This window comes from Pantherophis guttatus, chromosome 1 (assembly GCF_059756535.1).
Source record: "Pantherophis guttatus breed Tessera chromosome 1, ASM5975653v1, whole genome shotgun sequence".
Classification (NCBI taxonomy): Eukaryota; Metazoa; Chordata; class Lepidosauria; order Squamata; family Colubridae; genus Pantherophis; species Pantherophis guttatus.
In genome coordinates, this window is record NC_142063.1 from 272430836 (window position 1) to 272438079 (window position 7244).

The window sequence follows — 7244 nt, forward strand, 5'->3', positions numbered from 1 at the left end:
CTCTAAGAAAGAGTGCAGAAAGCAACACAAAAGATGTTTAGAGAGCTGGAGGCATATGCAGATCACCAATGATGACATCAGGGGCGGTGGGCAGGGCCTCCCGGAGGGTTTTACTACCGGTTCTTGCAAACCGATCCAAACCGGGGGCAACCCACCACTGGTCTATTGCTATTGCTATTAAAAAGAGATTGGAGAACCATTTGTTTGGAATGGTATAGAATCTCCTGCTAGAGCAGAGGGTTAGACTAGAAGACCTCCAGGGTCCCTTCGAATTCTGTTTTTCTGCTAAGTAACCCAAGCATTTGTAAGGAAACCAGAATAAAGATGGGAGAAAGTTGTTTACAAACAATTCTGGTGGGCTCCAGGAACCCATAGTGCACATCTTCTCCCAGGAGACAGAAAACATCGCAGAAGCTTGCATCATATCCCTGGAGACTGAAACATATTTCTTTCATTCTATTGTGGGCAGACAATGGCTTCCCTACGGCTTGGCAACCTGGTCGCAATCATTAGAAGGAACAGAATTGACACAGTCATGATCTCTTGGCTTTGAGATAGAATGTAACAGCAAGTCACAGCAGGAGTAACAATTCACAGTACACGGAACTTACAGGCATCTTGGCTGCCCTATTTCTTCCTCACCTCTGCTTCCATGACACAATACGGAAATTTAAAATGAACCTTAAAATGTCTGCACAGATATTTGGCTCTCTTTCTTCGTTATTCTGTAGCCAATACAGGACAGATCCTATGCTGTGTCCCTTGTGTACACACAGTGCACTTTGCACTCAATAATCAAGGTGTTCCTACTCTGATTTAGTAAAGAGAGCAAACTGTGTGGTAAAAGACACCATTTGTGCATTAGGAAGTCTCTGTTGTCAGCAGTAGCACCATTGACGTCTGTACTCTGCTGCTTTATTCCTTCTGGCATAAATCAAATGACCACAATCCAAACACTATATTTGTTGAACTACAAATGTGCTTTCAGTCAGAAAAGACATCAAGAACCAAGCAGATGTTTCCATTTAAATCATTTTACTAAGATACTCCTGCTGCGGCAAATAATAAACAAGCCGAAGAAAGGCAAACATGCATTGTTTTGAATACGGTAGGGAGGTGTTGAATTTTTTTCCTATGTTAGATTTTTCAGGGAGGGGGGAGATAGAACATTATGAAAAAATACTGTGGTCTTTGAGTTGATCTTGATCCTTAGGGGCTCTGTGTGTGTGTGATTTTCTTGGCAGTAGTTATACAGTATAAATGGCTGGCTATTGCCTGCCTCTGGGATTTTTTTTTCAGGTTTCTCATCTAATTTATAGCTTTGGGATTTCAGATTATTTCCTGTCCAAGTTATAATGAGGCCCAACTAGCTTTCCAGATCAACCAGAGTCACTAGGTGCTCTCGGTTAACTCTTATTTTTCTGAAAGAACACATTATTTGCAGTCAGGGGTGGGTTCTAAATTTTTTTACTACCGGTTCTGTGGGTGTGGCTTATTTTGTGGGCGTGGCTTGTAGAGGTAATGTGACTGGGTAGGCCTGGCCAATTTTTTTTTTTTTTTTACTTTTAAAAGTACTTTTTCTACAACCTTAAGAGGTTGCACAAAAAAATGCTTTTAGAAGCCTTTGACAATCAGGCAAGTCAGCTGGGATCGCCAGAGGCTTTTAAAAGCATTTTTTTTCCTACAACCTCTTTGGCCGAAGAGATTGTAGAAAAAATGCTTTTAAAAGCCTGAGATCCCAGCTGAGCCGCGCGATCATCAGAGGCTTTTTTTTAACTTTTAAAAGCATTTTTTCAGCCAAAGAGGTTGTAGAAAAAATGCTTTTAAAAGTAAAAAAAAAGCCTCTGATGAGGTGGGCGAGGTAAGCAAGCGGTGACTGGGCCAGGGACCGGTTCGGGGGCATGGCCAGCCAATGTTATTACCGGTTCTCCGAACTACTAAAAATGTTTACTACCAGTTCTTGCGAACCGGTGTGAACCGGGAGCAACCCACCACTGTTTGCAGTGAACTACAAGTTATTTCAAAAGGGTGTCTATCTTTTCCTTGTCTTATCTATGTGGCATATTATTAGGACTGTATTCACTAAACCATAGTTTGTTAAGCCATTAAACCTGACAGGCCAACCAGACCAGACCAGGTAAACACCTTCCAGGTTCCTTCTCTCAAATTGTAATCTCACAACACCTAAATAGTGGCCCTTCTCATAGTGACCCCTGCACTGGAGAACACCCTCCTCCCTGAGATCTGGCAGGCCCCCTGTCTTCTAGCCTTTTAAGTCTTCTTCTACTTCTACTCTTTTAATCTTTTAAAGCCTTGTAGAAAAGACTTCAGTTTTTCACCAGATATTGGAATAGGGTAAGACTGAGCCCAGTGATTGTGGTTTTGTATATTTGAGAGATTGTTTGTTTAGTGCACTGAGGGTTGTTGTTGTTTCTGATTTACTATTTTTATGTGCTTATCACTGTTGCAGTGAGCCACCCAGAGTTATGCCTCATAAGAGGGACAGTCATATAAGCCTTTTTAAAAATTTTAACTCACCAACAATCACACTTTTTTTTAGAGATGTGTATTGAAACGGAAAATATTTTGATCTTTTTGTAAGGTTTGTTGATATATTCTACAAATACATTCCTTCTTGCTATTTTTCACTTTTTCAATGTGATTTTAACAAGTATGATGGTTAAAGTGTTTCCTCTTTCAGTAATGATCATGTGGTGTAAAGGATGCCATCCAAACACATGTGAACTTGGAATTCAACCTTATGCAAGCACAAGCATTAGAACAAAGTCAAACTAGAGTCTTGGACTTTAAGAAAGCTAATTTCAATAAACTTAAGAGAGATCTTGGGAAGGATTTCATGGATGAGAATCCTCAAGGGGAAAACAACTCAAGAAACTTGGAAAATTTTGAAAAGTGAGATCATAAAAGCCCAGTCCAGCACAATACCAATGATGAAGGAAAAATAACAGCTCTCAAAAGAAACCAGCATGGCTGCATAAAGAACTCTCTGACAAATAGAAAGACAAAAAGAACAAGTATAAAAAGTGGAAAGAGGGGTACATAACTAAGACAGAATATCAGCAAAGAGCCTGAGCCTGCAAAGATGAAGTGAAGAAAGCTAAGGCTCACAATGAACAAAAGCTTGAGACAAAAGTAAAAAAAAATAACAAAAAAAGCTTCTTCCAACATGTTAACAACAAGAAAAAAGTCAAGGGAACAATTGATCCATTGCTGGGAGAAAATGGCAAGAAGGTGAGCAACAGGGAGAAAAGCAGAATTATTTAACTTGTTTTTGCATCTATCTTTACACAAAGGGAAAAAAACAGTCCAACCTATCAAAAACAGCACCACAAAAAACAGATCAGGAACACAAGTTAAAATAGGGAGGAAAATATAAGTGAGCACCTGTCTACCCTAGACGAGTTCAAATCACCAGGACCGGATGTATTAAACCCCAAGGTTCTGAAGGAACTGGCAGACGAGATCTCAGAACCACTGAACTATATCTTTCAAAGCTCCTGGAGCACCGGGGAACTGCCAAAAGATTGGAAAAGAGCTGATGTAGTTCCTATCTTCAAAAAAGGGGGAAAAAATAGATCCAGGAAACTCCAGACTTATCGGCCTGACCTTAATATCAGGGAAGATTCTGGAAAAGATAATCAAGCAACGAATTAGCAAACACCTAGAAGCAAACAAAGTAATAACCAAAAGCCAACATGAGTTTGTCAAGAACAGATCATGTCAGACTAATCTTATTGCATTCTTTGACAAAGTGACAAAATTAGTGGACCAGGGGAATGCTGTTGATACAATTTACTTGGACTTCAGTAAGGCATTTAATAAAATAGACCATAACCTACTACTAGATAAAATAGAAAAATGTGAGTTAGACAGCATCACCACCAGATGGATTCCTAACTGGCTGACCAACCGCATTCAACGTGTAGTCCTCAATGGAACTGCATCTACATGGAGGGAAGTATGCAATGGAGTATCCTAAGGCTCTTTTTTAGGCCCATTACTCTTCAACATCTTCATCAATGATTTGGACTAGGGGATAGATGGGAAACTCATCAAATTTGCAGACGACACCAAGCTGGCAGGAATAGCCGGAAAATAGGCTTAAGATACAGAAGGATCTTGACAGACTTGAACATTGGGTGCTATCTAACAAAATTAAATTCAATGGTGAAAAAAGTAAGGTTCTACATTTAGGGAAGAAAAGCAAAATGCACAGGTACCGTATATGTGGTACCTTGCTCAATAGTAGTAACTGTGAGAGGGATCTTGGAGTCCTAGTGGACAACCATTTAAATATGAGCCAGCAGTGTGCAGCAGCTGCCAAAAAAGCCAACACAATTCTAGGCTGCATAAACAGAGGGATAGAATCAAGATCACGTGAAGTGTTAATACCCCTTTATAATGCCTTGGTAAGGCCACACTTGGAATTCTGCAAAACTGGAATTCTTCCAGTTTTGGTTGCCACAATGTAAAAAGATGTTGAGACTCTAGAAAGAGTGCAGAGAAGAGCAACAAAGATGATTAGGGGACTGGAGGCTACAACATATAAAGAATGGTTGGTGGAATTGGGTATGTCTAGTTTAATGAAAAGAAGGACTAGGGGTGACATGATAGCAGTGTTCCAATATTTCAGGGGCTGCCACAAAGAAGAGGGAGTCAACTTATTTTCCAAAGCACCCGAGGGCAGGACAAGAAGCAATGGGTGGAAACTAATCAAGGAGAGAAGCAACTTAGAACTAAGAGAAATTTCCTGACTGCTAGAACAATTAATCATTGGAACAACTTGCCTCCAGAAGTTGTGAATGCTCCAACACTGAAAGTTTTTAAGAAGATATTGGATAACCATTTGTCTGAAGTGGTGTAAGGTTTCCTGCCTAAGCAGGGGATTGGACTAGAAGACCTCCAAGGTCCTTTCCAACTCTGTTATTCTATTCTATTCTGAACTTCATTCAATATCAACACTATGAGATGCCCACTCCCAGGTATACTTCTGTTTTATTTTCTAGGATCTGTAAACATAGTGCCTGGTCTTGCATACTCCTGTAATAGCAAAATATTTGCTATTTGCTAAGCTACAGGGCTATTTACACATGCTCAAGTATAGAGCTCCTTCAGAGGACTGCAACTCAGTGACAAAGGCAATATTTTGCATGCCAAGAACCATGAGTCAACCTCTGGAAAAACATCCCGAAGTGCTGGAACAGCTGTCAGTCAGTACTGATGATGCTCGAGATGGTGTGGTTCTGAATTGGGCAGATTCTTATGTTGCTTTGGACAGAAACTACTTCAAGTAGATTGGTAATGAGTTTATATTATTTTCATTTATTTATTTGATTTTTATTCCACCTTTGTTACTTTGTAAGTGGCATTTCTAGCACTAGCAAATGTATTGGTTTTTCATAGTTAAGAAAGCAGCTTTTCCATCAATTGATTATTCACTAGTCCACGTAAGATAGGAAAGAGGCAAATACCTATGTACAATTTTTCCTGTGTTTCCAATTATTTTCATATTATCTGCAGAGATGTCATTGTTTTCAACAATGGGGTGGGTGGGTAGAAAAGAAAAGATTGAATAGAATGCCTGGACTGGCATAAGTTCTCTAATAGTTAGTAGCATCTGAATTTCAACTAGGGGAGATAACTAATCACTATCTTATGATTCTTCATGGTATAATTATATGGATTGCAGTACCACACAATACTATTCCAGATGTGTGGCAAAAGTGTGCTATTGAAGTAGCAAAGTTTCAGGGAACTGGGGGCCCTTTCAGCTTCAGAACAGCAAAAGTAGCTATGGGGATGAGCCCAATAAATAGATAGATTTGTTTTTAAAAATCTGTAATGGTCTGATCCTTCTTCATGATACTGATCTGACATATTTCCCCCACTCCGGAACTGAGCTCCATAATTTTCAAGAGATTTACATGAAGGGGAAGAGGAAGGGGAAGGGGAAGGAGAAGGGAAAGAAGAAGGGGAAGAGGAAGTGACTAGAACTAGAATTAAGATACATTATCATACCCACCAGGTGACAAGGACAACTTTCTTCATTTATCCTTAAATCCCTGTTCTTGTGATTTAGAGATTTCTGACGTTTTCCCACCCAATATTATTTTGTGTCCCAGAGACATTTGCTGTGATGTCTTTACAAGACACTTTTGGATAAAATCCTACATCTCCATGTCCATGAGTGGTACAGCTGATTCAGGTCTGAATGAGGGGTTTAGTGTTCGGGCATGGTGCAGTCTATGGGATAGCTTTGAGGACTAAAGACGTAAACAGAAAACTATAAATTATTATTTCAACTACGAGACCTCCTGCTTTTCATGAGTCATTGAATTATCCTGAGGAAACTGAATGCATGAGTCCAAGATATACTGTGCATAAATATTCAGGAGGAGATGTCTGATGTCTCAAAAGAGAAGATATTACACCTGCTTCTCATGAAGGCCATGATAGATCCTGTGATCCACTACCAGCAACTTACTATTACAGATACTTGATTACATGCCAACAAAGCATGTTTGATGCTGTGGGATGCTTGGGTTTCTAGCAATAAATTGTAGACATTCCAAAGACTTTTCATTATTATTTTTTTATTCAATCCATTTCACTTACTTTACCTATTGTCTTCCTCTTCTGCTTCGTTTAACCATACCAAGGGCAGTCAGAATTTCTAGACCATTATTTATTCACACCCAAAGCATATGAATTTCTACTTCTGATCTTCTCTTCAAGAGAGCAGTTCAATCTTTACTAGATCCAGGATTAATGCATGAGTTCTTCCTGCAACCCACTGTAGTCTTAGTAATCATTGCCTCACCTATAATTCAAAGGCATCTGTCTTCTTTTTCTGTATCTCTCAACTAGCAGCTTTTACAGCTTATATATTACCTCTGGAAAAAAAATTGTTTCACTCTTCTGTTCTTTGCTGTCATATAAATATTCTTATCTTAATTATCTTGTCTAAGTTTGTCACTGCCTTCATTCCAAGGATTAACTTCCTCTTTATTTCTTCATACGCTATCCTTCCATTACTTCCACTTCTTTGCCATCAACTGCCACTGCTGATAGTACTTCTGTCTTGTTAATATTTCATATTCAGCCAGATGTTTCACTTCTATTTTTACTTTCATAATGAACTCTCCCAAGACTTCTTTACTTTCAACTAAAGTAGTGTCATCTGCATATTTGTTAGTCTTTGGGCCTCCATTTTTAATTCCAGC